At 38.0% G+C, this 12,914-nt stretch overlaps 1 protein-coding gene across 9 annotated transcripts in view; it reads left to right on the top strand.

The window, feature by feature from the left end:
- The window catches only part of POC1A (POC1 centriolar protein A), a 117,768-nt gene that overhangs the window by 72,005 nt on the left and 32,849 nt on the right, over window positions 1-12,914 (top strand). The gene's annotated exons all lie outside the window — the stretch shown is intronic.

The raw sequence follows: 12,914 nt of genomic DNA, 5'->3' as shown, positions 1-12,914 counted from the left end.
ATATAAGCAATAACCTGAATAGAATTGCTCTTAACGATATAGTTACCATCTGGATGTTTCATTTAAAAGAAAACAAAACATTAGCAGCAACTGAAGTCTAGTCTTATGAATAAATCCATTAGGCTTGTGTCAGAATTGCTAAAATATATTTTGTAATAAGAATAGAAGAAAGGCCATACTGGATCAGACCAATGGCCCATCTAGTTCAGTAGCCTGTCTTCCCATAGTGATTGGTGTCAGATGCTTCAGAGGGAGTGAAGAGAACAGGTCAATTTATCAAGTGGTCCATCCCCTGTCATTCAGTCACAGCTTTTGGCAGCCAGACGTAGGGACACCAAGAGCATGGGATTGGGTCCCTGACCATCTTGGCTAATATCCTCTAATGGCCCTATTCTCCATGAACTTACCTAAATCTCTTTTGATCCCAGTTATGTTTTTGGCCATCGTGACATCCCCTGGCATCGAGTTCCACAGGTGACTGTGCGTTGTGTGAAGAAGTACTACTTTGTTTGTTTTAAAGCTGCTGCCTATTAATCTCATTGAATGATCCCTGATTCTTGTTTTATATGAAGCAGTAAATAACTTTTTTCCCCTCACACTGTTCATAATTGTAGAGACATCTATCATATCCCCCCTTAGTTGTCACTTTACTAAAATGAACTAGACAATTTTAGACTATTAATGTCTTCCCTAATTTCAGATGGCCTGCCATCCCTGACCCCTGCTGCCCTTTCACTCATTAAAAGCAGTGTGTCACTGCAAAAGAAGCAGGTGTACCAGGCAGATCCTCCCGTCTCTTTACTCAGCCCTCTTTTCCCCCATCTCCTCTCCCGCCCCGGAGTTCCAGTGGCCACTGGTTGTGCTGGCCGTTGTTGTGTGCATGCTTGTGTCTGGAAGATCAGCTCTTCATTCCATGTTAAGAGTAGTTGCAGTCACTTCAGTTCCATTCTTTCTCATGACAGTGGAGACTTTTCTCGACTGGACAGAGGAGCAAGGGGAAGTAACACTTCCAAGGAAAGCATCATAATCTATCTGTTAAAGCTGTTGCATTCCAAAAATATTAGACCAGTAGAAATTGCATATACTGGAGTGAAGCATAACTAGATGCAGAGTGAAGTTTTAGTATGAGGCCTAGTGACAGGGAAACTTTTAAGAAAAATATTATACCATTGCACCATGTGGGATGGCATGGTGTTTAACCACCGGGTCTTCTTGACTTGCTGTGACCATGGTTAGAAGACATCTTGGTTAAAAACACTCAGGTGCCTTTCCATGCTAGCACTACAGCTGGTGGAACTGCACAGGGGTTAGTAAGAGTGGAAGTTAAGAAAAACACTAGCTGACACAGTCTGAGAATGGATAGTCCATTAAAACAATTCAGGACTTCCATGCTATATCACTGTGATTCCAACCACAGTGTAAATTCTGTTGTATCACGGGAATTGATTAAAATATGTTCTAGCGTTGCCATGTGGATGAGAGACTGCTCTGATTCTTAGCAGAACAGTAGACTTTAGGATGAAATCTTTGCCCCATTGAAATCAGTGGCAAACCCCCCTTGGCTACAGTGGTTACAGGATTACACTCATGGGCTTCAGGGTTGTCACTGTTCTTACCATGTGTATAACAATCATACTGTAAACAGGTGAATTGCAACCTGCTTATAAATATAGTGAAGGCAGGACCTATACAAGTGCTTTATCAGTGGATTTGCTACACATAATCAAAATTATGGTCCTGTCCTTTTTTGTTTCAAAATAAAAATGCTCAACAGCCTCAGTTTTCAGTATCCTGATATACATTGGATTACTAAGAATATTTCATTTTATGAATCCATAGTTCTCCTGTTATAGGTTGGATTGTAAGAGGATGAGAGGATGTTAAATACATTTTTCCTTGTGAAGAGCCCAAGCACTGATTTAAATTCCATAGGTTGTCTAGCTTTAAAATTGATGTGAAATGGTCTGTAAAGCATAGCAGGTATGGTTGTTGAAAAGAGGTTAATGATTCTGGAGGTGGTTTGATTTATTATTTTAAGTGATGTAAATAGCTTGAACGCTGAGCCCTAGTTTCCGTAACATTGCACTTGCACATCAGTTTGATGACTTCTTATCCTTAAATGTTATTTTTGGATAATACTTTAAAGGTAAAATCTGGGTTTGTTTTTTTTAAAGCACTTTCTTATAACTCCAGTTTGTTGCAAGCATTAAAACTGAGGTATGTTCAGCCTCCCTTATATGTAAGGGCTGTGTTTTGTCTCAGGCAAGCTAGAGTGGTTTAAAAACAAGATATTTCTGCAGATAAATTTTATTATGATTTTAAGAGGTTATAGTTTCCTTTCTCCCCTCATCCTTGTGCTCAACCCACCTCTCAAAAAATTTACAAAATCAAACTTTAAAACTGCAGTTTTTGTTTTTCTCATAAGTAGCTTTTGATTTCCCAATTAAGAACAATAACTTCACCCACTATAAAGGGAAGCTGTTTAATCTTTTCCACCTCTGCTGCATGACTGTACTGAGAATTTTGTTTTGTTTTTTAAAAAGGCTGTCTGCAGAATCCTTTAACCTTGTTACTGAGTTATCCCTTCAAGGGCTATTGTCTATTATTCCTTACCAATACTGGGGATACACTTAGGCATTATACTTCAGTACTGCCTGTGTCATTTTGTCTTTAACCTAAATCAATAAATGTGTTTCCTAATGAGTTTGGGCTACAAAGTCCTGCTACTTTATTAAGCATTGTGAAAATGTGTATTCTGACCGAAGTAGAGGTAATGTAAACAAAAACAGAACATATAATGCCAGATAGCTTTTCTGATAGCCTCTTTGAGAGAGGAGAAGCAGGTTAGCACGAGTGATGGATATAATAAGAAACGAGTGATTGCATGTTAAATTATACATGACGCTTCTATCTTCCTACTACTCTTTGCAACAGACTACTTGAGATCATATTGGCCTGACATTGCATCATTGTGCTGGACTCAAAACAGAACTTGATCTAAAAATGACTTCCATTCTGATCCTGGTAGTAGGGGGGAATAAAATTGCTGCATCGTTTATAAGATACAGCTTTATAAGATATCAGCTAGTTGAGGCCTAGGTTGGATATTAGGAACACTATTTCACTAGGAGGGTGGTGAATCACTGGAATGGGTTACCTAGGTAGGTGGTGGAATCTTCATCCTTGGAGGTTTTTAAGACCTGGCTTGATAAAGCCCTGGCTGGGATGATTTAATTTGTGTTGGTCATGCCTTGGGCAGGGGGTTGGATTAGATGATCTCCTGAGGTCTCTTCCAACCCTAATCTGCTATGATTCCATGATCCAGACTTTAGGGACCTGGGCTATAAAGGAAGGATGGGCTCCACCTAAATCAAAATGTAACCCGGTTGCTGGCATGTAAAATTAAAAAGATTGTAGAGGAGTTTTTAAACTAAGGGCTGAGGTGCATAAGCCAACAGGTGCATAAGAACACATGGTTCAGACAGACACATCCCTGAGGGGATGCTCTATTAAAGGGGGTTTTCTATATTCTTGCAAAGAGGAAAAGATAGATGAGTGAATTTGAGTGCCAGGTATTAAATGAAGATATTGATAGACATCACAGAAATTTGGTGGAACAATGTTAATTACGGTAATATTGGTGTACAAAAAATATAGGAATGACAGAATAAGTCGTGCTGGTGAAGGAGTAGCATTATCTGTGAGAGAAGGTATAGAGTTAAATGTAGTAAAAATCTTAAATGACTCAAACTGTACCATAGAATCTATATGGATAGATATTTCATGTTTGAATAATAAGAGTGTAGCAATAGGAATATACTACCAACCACCTGACAAGGATGATGGTTTTAAAATGCTCGGGGAGGTTAGGGAGGCTATAAAAATAGAAAACTCAGTAATAATGGGAGATTTCAACTATCCCCATATTGACTGGGTACCTCAGGACCAAATGTAGAGATAAAATTTCTAGATACCATTAATGACTCCTTCTTGGAGCAGCTAGTCCTGGTCCCACAAGGGGAGAGAGAATTCTTGATTTAGTCCTAAGTGGCACACAGGATCTGGTCCAAGAGGTGCATATAGCTGCACTGCTTAGTAATAGTAACCATAATGCAATTAATTTTAACATCCTGGGTGGGGGGAGGGGACACCAAAGAAGCTCTCCACAGTAGTATTTAACTTGAAAAAGAGGAAATGTACAAAAATGAGGAAGCTAGTTAAATTGAAATTAAAAGGAACAGTCATGCATGAAATGTCTGCAAGCTACATGGAAACATTTTTAAAACACCATTATAGAGGCTCAAATTAAATGTATATTCCAAATTAAAAAAATATTAAGAGGACCTAAAAAATGCCACCATGGCTAAACAGAATTAAAGAGGTGATTAGAGGCAAAAATGCATCCTTTACGAATTGGAAGTCAACTCCTACTGAGAAAAATAAAGGAGCATAAACTCTGGCATGTCAAATATAAAAGTGTAATTAGTCAGCCCAAAAAAGAATTTGGAGACCAACTAGCAAACTACTCAAAAACTAACAGCAAAAAAATTAAGTACATCAGAAGCAGATAGCCTGCCAAACAGTGGGGGCCATTGGACAATCGAGGTACTGAAGGAGCACTCAAGGAAGACAAGGCCATTGTGGAGAAGCTAAATGAATTCTTTGCATCTGTTTTCACTGCAGAGGGTTTGAGGGAGATTCCCATACCTGAGGAATTAGGTGACAAATCTGAGGAACTATCCCAGATTGAGATGTCAGTAGAGGAGGTTTTGGAACAAATTGGTAAATATAACAGTAATAAGTCACCAGGACCAGATGGTATTCACCCAGCAGTTCTGAAGGAACTCAGATATGAAATTGCAGAACTACTAACTGTGGTATGTAACCTATCACTTGAATCAGCTTCAGTTCCAATTACAGGCCAGTAAGCCTAACTTCATTACCAAGTATATAGGTTGAAGCTATAGTAGGGAACAAATTTATCAGACACATAGGTGAATACAGTATAATGGGGAAGAGTCAACACGGCTTTCATGAAGGGAAATCATGCCTCACCACGTTATTAGAATTCTTTGAGGGAATCAACAAACATGTGGATCCAGTGGATATCACTTGAACTTTCAGAAAGCCTTTGACAGTATCCCTCACCAAAGGCTCTTAAGCAAACTGAGCAGTCATGGGATAAGAGGAAGGGTCCTCTCATGGATCAGTAACTGGTTGAAAGATAGGAAAGAAAGGGTAGGAATAAATGGCCAGTCTTCAGAATGGAGAGAGGTAATTAACTGTGTTCCCCAGGGATCTGTACTGGGCTGGAGCTGGCCAATGTATCCATAAATGATCTGGAAAAAGGGGTAAACCATGAGGTGGCAAAGTTTGCTGGTGATACAAAATTATGCACGACAGCTAAGTTCAAAGTAGACTGCAAAGAGTTACAAAGGGATCTCTCAAAACTGGGTGCTGGCAATAAAATGGCAGGTGAAATTCACTGTTGATAAATGCAAAGTAATGCACATTGGAAAACATAATCCCAACTATACATACAAAATGATGGGGTCTAAGTTAGCTGTTACCACTGAAGAAAGAGGCCTTGTAGATAGTTTTCTGAAAATATCTGCTCAAGGTGCATTGGCATTCAAGAAAGCTAACAATGTTAGGAACCATTGGGAAAGGGATAGATAACAAGACAGAAAATACCATAATACCTCTATATAAATCCATGTTATGCCCACACCTAAATAGTGCATACAATTCTGGTCACCTCATCTGAAAAAAATATGAGAACTGGAAAAGGTACAGAGAAGAGCAACAAAAATGTTTAAGGGTGTAGAACAGCTTCCGTATGAGGAGAGACTGGGACTATTCAGCTTGGAAAAGAGACAACTCAGAGGGGGATATTAGAAGATGTCTATAATATCATGAATGGTGTGGAGAAAGTGATTTATCACTTCACATAACACAAGAACTCTGGGTCACACAATTAAATTATTAGCAGCAGGTTTAAAACAAAAGGAATTACTTCTTCACACAACATACAGTTAACCTGTGAACTTGTTGCCAGAGGATGTTGTGAAGGCCAAAAGGATAACTGGGTTCAAAAAGGAATTTTGTTCTGTTCATTCCCTCTGAAGCATGGGCCACTGTCAGAAGGCAGGCTGCTGGCTAGGTGGATCATTGTCTGACCCAGTATGGCCGTTCTTATGTTCTTAAGGTTTGGGTATCCTGGCTCATTTCAGAAATAGAATTCTTGTCCATTTCAGTGCCCTGTCCCACTTCAAGCTAGCACATCTGGAACAGAAGGTCATAAGGAACTACAATAATGGGCATGACATAAAAACCTTGCTAGGCAAAGGAGAGGCATGACATGTTCCCTTTATTTATGTCTTGTGTGAACAAAACTAAAGCTCGTATGTGTAACTTGGGCTTGTGAGCTCTAAATGTGTTTGTTTAAATGTGATATCTCAGGTGGGTGAGGTAATATCTTTTATTGGACCATTTTCTGTTTGGTAAGAGGGACAATCTTTCGACTCAGCTTACACAAAGCTCTTCTTCAGGTTTGGGGAAGCTTGAAAGCTTGTGTGTGTCACTAACTAAAGTTAGTCCAATAAAAGATTTTACCTCATCCACCTTGTCTGTAATATTCTGGGACCAAGATGGCTACAACAACACTTGATTTAAATGAGTCAATCATAGGTTCTATATGGTAACTTGAAAGCTAAGGTTGTCAAATAAAAAAAAAACAAACTTTTGTGTCTGAATTACAAACTGGATCAGGTGGTGATGTTAGTAGCATTGCATTAATTCCCTGAGACCCAAATCAGGATCGGGGCGTCACACTAGGTGCTTTGTAAGTTCCTAGGAAGACATGGTTCCAGGCAAAAGCAGCTTAGTTTTAGACCTCAATCCTGTAAACACTTCAGACCTCAACTTTAAGCGTGTGACTAGTGAGTGAATTCCAAGGGGCTACTTACATGCCTAAAGCTAAGCATGCATGTAAGCAGTTAAGGATGGGGGTCTGGATCCTGAAATGACTCCAAATGGATAGATGCTTATGCCTGTGCAGAGGCTGCTTGAATCAGTGGGGATCATTGTGGGCACAGGAGTCTGTGCATATGACAAGATGAGGTCCATAGACCATATTTCCATCTTCTTGGAACATGTGATCTGAAATCTTTAATCCTATAATTTATTCTTCGCAGAGAGAGTTGATCACACTGTTGTCATATTTTCTTGTCAGTATAAAGAAAGCATATTGACGGGAGGTAATTCCCTTACATAGTTATCATTGATGTGATTTTACTAGCATATGTATTTCATTATATGATATATTTGTTGGTATCATTTTCCAGATTCTAGGAAGACTATGTATAGTAAATTCTTAGAAGAGCAAATGCTGAACAATTGATATCACATTGGCATTTGGAAACTGCTTAGATATTTATCTTTATTTGTGTGCTAAAAAGTGTGGTGGTGAACAAAGATTGTAGTTTGTGAGTTAAATTTGTAAATATAACTTTTCATACATATGAAAATAAGAAAAAAGTCTTTATTTAAGATACTGAATTTTCCTTAAGCTCAAATATTGACCTTTGTTTAGGCATGTTAGCATCTGGATTTTGAAGTATGTGATATTACTGCAGTGCAGTAGCTACACTAGATAAGGCTGAGATGGATTTTAGAATGTAAACCTGTATTTTCTGCTGATTTTTTACTTTCTGAAAGCCCTGCTTTTTGTCTGATGCTTGCCAAGTTTGTGCTAGGCCCTTCTATGAAATTCTTTTTACTGTGGGGAAAGTTTTACACTCTATGGGAAAAGGAGAGACATGGTCTTGAGTAAGGGAGTTTTAAAAGTGTGAAGATCTGAGAGTATGATGATGGACATGGCAAAAGGTAAGATGATCACTGATGGCAGAAAAAGTGTGCTATACCTCTTCAGATGTGAATTTTGCAACTATATGAGTCAAATACTTTTTTTAAACAAACATGGTTTATATGTATTCCAGAATGAGGCCTGGTGCCTTTGGTCTGTCTGCCGAATCTTGGTTTTTGAAATAAGTGGGCTTGGCAGAATTCAATTTTTTAAAAATAATTTCAACAGCTAATACTGATACTTATTTTTAAGCATTTTTTCTGTTATCTATTTAAATTTTTAAAGTTGGGGTAAATTATTGATGGGGTCACACGATAATTTAATTACTGTAGATGTTGAGATTCAAAAAGTTAAACCTTTATGACCATTAAAACAAAAATTTCAATATCACATGTCAAAATATACAAAGTAAGTATCCTTAAACTCCAAGTTCTTAAGCAGCATTTTTCTTCCTTTCTGGATCTAAATTTTGGTTATTGGTGAAATATTTTTTCTTCATTTTGTATGTACAATGAAATCAACATTTACCATTAAACATCTAATCCTTTCAAGCCTAGAAATGTTATGGATGTGTTTAGATAGCACATGTATTAAATTAGTCACCGTAACTTAGAACAACACATCTGGATATGACTGAATGTTTGATGTGCCTATTTTAAAGGCTGAACTTGTGTATTCAGATGTGCAAAATTAGTTTCCAAGCTTCGTGCTTCCACTAACAAATAGTCCTCATATCCTTCTTAAATTATAATTTGTGTGGGTGTAGATGTGGGTAGATGCGTGTGTATACGGACACATCCTCTACATGTCTTAAGGGGAACACTGCTCAGTAACACATTTTCCAGTAGTAATCTTAATTTTCAATTTGTGTTTAACAGTTTGTGAAATTTGGAAGCTAATGGTATAGCAAACTCACGAACAATAGTGGTATAGTTGCAGTACATTCTAACCAAAGGGACGGTAGCCTGTTCTCTTTCTAAACAGATGCTTTTCTAGTTTAAGTATACTTGACCTGACCTTGTCTTGTTGGAAAAGCGAAGTAGGTTTGGAACTCTTACTGCACTAGTGGATTTAATACTTCCTCCCATGGTCGCTTACTCAATGAATGTCTTAATTCCATAGCATCTGTCATTCTAAAATGGCTCTGCATAAAAGGAGCTGGGACATGTTCCTATAGAAAAGTTTAATGTTGATTCTTAGTAACTTCAGTAAAAATGGCTTTACTTGGTAAGTTGGATAAAATCCTTCCCAAACAACCAAGAAACTGAATAATTTTCAACAGCCCTAGTGAATAGTCTTCTGATACACATTGGCTCTACCCTTTTAACTCTGCTGTGTGCTTCCATGTTATCTTTGCCATCTAAGTGCATTCATTTTCATATGCTTAACTGCGATGTCTTTCATGTTGTCTCTTGTTTTTCTTTTTCAAAAATATTAAAAAATGCAATATATGACAAGGCATGAAACCATTATTTTCAAATACAGTTTACTTACCAGTTACTTATTATAATGATGATGTAGAAGTAAAGCATATAGTTCACCAAGATCTGTGACACTTTTTGTATGATGATTTTTTAAATTAATTTTCATAAAGAAGCAAACAGTAAAAATACAAAAAGGTAAATCACTTACAGTTTGTATATGTCAGCAAATACTGCACATTTCACATATCTAACAATATAATGCAATTATGCATCTTTCTAACTTGTCTGGTCTTGCAGCTTTGACAATACAAAATTAGAGAATATTACTCAGACATAACATGTTAAGGTGGGGTAGCAATAATCAACAAAACTACATGCACAAATTAGCAAAAAGGGGAAGAGAGGATGGACTAGGAGGGGGAAGAGGTGGGGAAAAAGTGAGAAGTCAGCTCAAATAATTCTAAGCTTCCATTCTACCTATCTCAGCATTCCTTATCCAAATATATCGAGAAATGGAGGTCCAAATTTCTTTGAACTCATATAATTGCTCCCTACATAGATAAGCTATCCCTTTTGCTGCTAACTCAGACATGTCCGAATACCACTGCTCTGTTCTGGGCATAAGCCTACTCCTCCTTTTTTGTAAAAACATGTGCTTAGAAATCATTGCAGCTCTCAAGAATCAACATTTTTGCGTTGGAGTTAAACTCAGCATAGTAGGTATATACCCTAGGATATAATTTTCAGCTCAGGTTTGGTTGCTCAAGCCAAGCATTGTTTCCATTCTTGTATCCACCTCTTTCCACAGCTGCCTGGCTACTGGACAGTCACATAGCATTTGCATCAGGCTTCCTTTTTCTTTATTACAGCACCAACAAATATCAGAAGGCAAGGCCCCCCATCTTGTACAATATCTGTGGCGTCCAATACATTTTGAATAGAATCTTTTGTGGTGTCAGTTATAGCCTGAAATCCACAGAAACATTTTTAATGTTCTGTAATATGCTCTGCCACTGGGGTTCTTTTAAGGGCTGTCATAACTCCCCTTCTAAGGTTCTCAAACTCCAGACCAGTGGAGGTCCTCTACCTTAGTAAAGCATACGTAGTGGACATGGGCCTGTGGAGTTCATGAAGTATTTCCAAAGTTCCCAATAGATCTAGGGATTTAGAATCTGGAAGTCCTAGAGCATCTGGACCAAATTGATGCATTATCAAGTGTTTTTGTTGTAAGTATTGCCATTCCACTGAGATTGGCAGGTCATGTAGTTTCTTAAGTGGGTATTCACCCACGAAAGCTCATGCTGCAAAATGTCTGTTAGTCTATAAGGTGCCACAGGATTCTTTGCTGCTTTCTTAAGTCAGTGGCTCTCAACCTTTCCAGACTACTGTACCCCTTTCAGGAGTTTGATTTGTCTTGCATGCCCCAAGTTTCACCTCCCTTAAAAACTACTTGCTTACAAAATCAAACACAAATACAAAAGTGTGTCAGCACGCTATGACTGAAAAATTGCTGACTTTCTCATTTTTACCATATAATTACAAAATAAATCAATTGGAATATAAATATTGTACTTACATTTCAGTGTATAATATATAGAGCAGTATAAACAAGTCATTGTCTGTTCGAATTTTTAGTTTGTACTGACTTCAACAGTGCTTTTTGTGTAGCCTGTTGTAAAATTAGGCAAATATCTAGATGAGTTGATATACCCCCAGAAGACATCTGCGTACTCCTGGTTGAGAACCACTAGTTTAAGTGTTAGAAAAGAGAGAGAGCCCTTATCCATGACTAATTGGGAATCCATATGATGCCTGCTCAGCCACTTCTTCCAAATTATAGTTTTTTCCCCAATATGCAAGGCTGGGTTACCCCAGATAGATGCTCTTGCATAATGCTGAGGATGAAATTGGTACCTCTTAGCTAGGATAGCCCAGACTCTTCATGCAGCCTCCACATCTACATCTGTAAGTTGCACTTTCACGTGTCTGACAAAGTGGATATTGACCCACGAAAGCCTATGCTCCAATACGTCTGTTAGTCTATAAGGTGCCACAGGACTCTGTCGCTTTTTACAGATCCAGACTAGCACAGCTACCCCTCTGATACTTTCGTAATAAAGAGATTGCACTACAGTACTTGTATGAGGTGAATTGAAAAATACTATCTTTCCTCATTTTTACAGTGCAACTATTTGTAATAAAAAATATAAAGTGAGCACTGTACACTTTGTATTCTGTATTGTAGCTGAAATCAATATATTTGAAAATGTAGAAAAACATCCAAATATATTTAATAAATTTCAGTTGGTATTCTATTGTTTAACCATGCAATTAAAACTGCAATCAATTACAATTATTTTTTTAATCACAGTTAATGTTTCTGAGTTAATCGCGTGAGTTAACTGTGATTAATACCCATTCAGTTTCTGCCCATGCGAGTATACCGAGGTTAGTATGCTGGACCCACTTTGGCATCTGACACGATAAAAGCATAATCGTAATTTTGCAGGTCTGGGAGCCCAACCCTACCCAGACTAAAGGTAGCTGGAGCTTTTTAAAAGGTAGTCATGGGCATTGACCTGGACCCCACCAAAAAGCTCTCATAATTGTTGTTAAATTGTCTAGAATAAGATGGGCTATTTAGAATACAGAGGAGCCTAGGCAGACTATTCATTTTTATTGTATTAACCCTTCTCCACAGGCTCAGGGAGAGAGAATGCCACCTATTCGTATCACTAGTTATATGAGAGAAAATAGTTCATTAATGTTTCTTGTTACTTTTGTTTGCCTATGGAAATTCCATTGGGAAAAAGCCCCTCTACATGATAACCAGGAGATTTCCAGTAGTTTCAATCTTTTCCAATTTAGTTAGTACTAGATACTGCTCTGAATTTTTGAATTAGTGATAGGAGAGCTGGAATAGTGGTTTCTGGTTTGAATATATACCAAAGGGCATCCGCTGCACAGAACATCATTTTATATTCCATGGAACCATTTATATGCCTCGGGTATCTAGATGATCCTATATAGCTACTGCCAAGGACTCAAGAGCCAAATCAAAAAGCAATGGAAGTAGCAGGCATCCTTGCCTAGTATCCTGGAGGAGGCTGTAAGAGCTATGAATTTATAGACTATCCAAATCTACCTGTCTCATTTTCTCCCAGCTAAATCTGTGTAGTGTTTTGTACCGTTTTCTTTTCCACATTTGCCCTGTGGTCTGTCACATTGCTTTTATTGCTGAGTGCTGCATTCATTCCATTATCCAGTCATTCTTTATGTAAGGAAATTCTTCCTGAATTACTCATATGTCAGATGTTTTTTCTGTTCTGACCTCTTGGTTTTCAAATTAGTAACAATCTCTATTTTTGGCATCAGCTCATACTTCCCTTTTAGCATTTTTTTTCTACTTGCTGTTGCATCCCCTCGTGGCGTGAATTTTCATCTAACTGCATGGAGCTAGAACTCCCATTAACTGATGATGCCCTGCACAGTCAGATGTGAATATATACTGTACCTTGCCCTTCAGATAAACCGCTACTGTATTCTACAGGAATAGCCAAAAACACCACACTGAATAGGAGTGATAGTGGGGAGGGATAGCTCAGTGGTTTGAGCATTGGCCT

The sequence above is a fragment of the Mauremys mutica genome, chromosome 7 (genome assembly GCF_020497125.1).
Source record: "Mauremys mutica isolate MM-2020 ecotype Southern chromosome 7, ASM2049712v1, whole genome shotgun sequence".
NCBI lineage: Eukaryota > Metazoa > Chordata > Testudines > Geoemydidae > Mauremys > Mauremys mutica.
The sequence above is the reverse complement of the archived record's forward strand: the minus strand, read 5'-3'. Positions and strand labels throughout refer to the sequence as shown.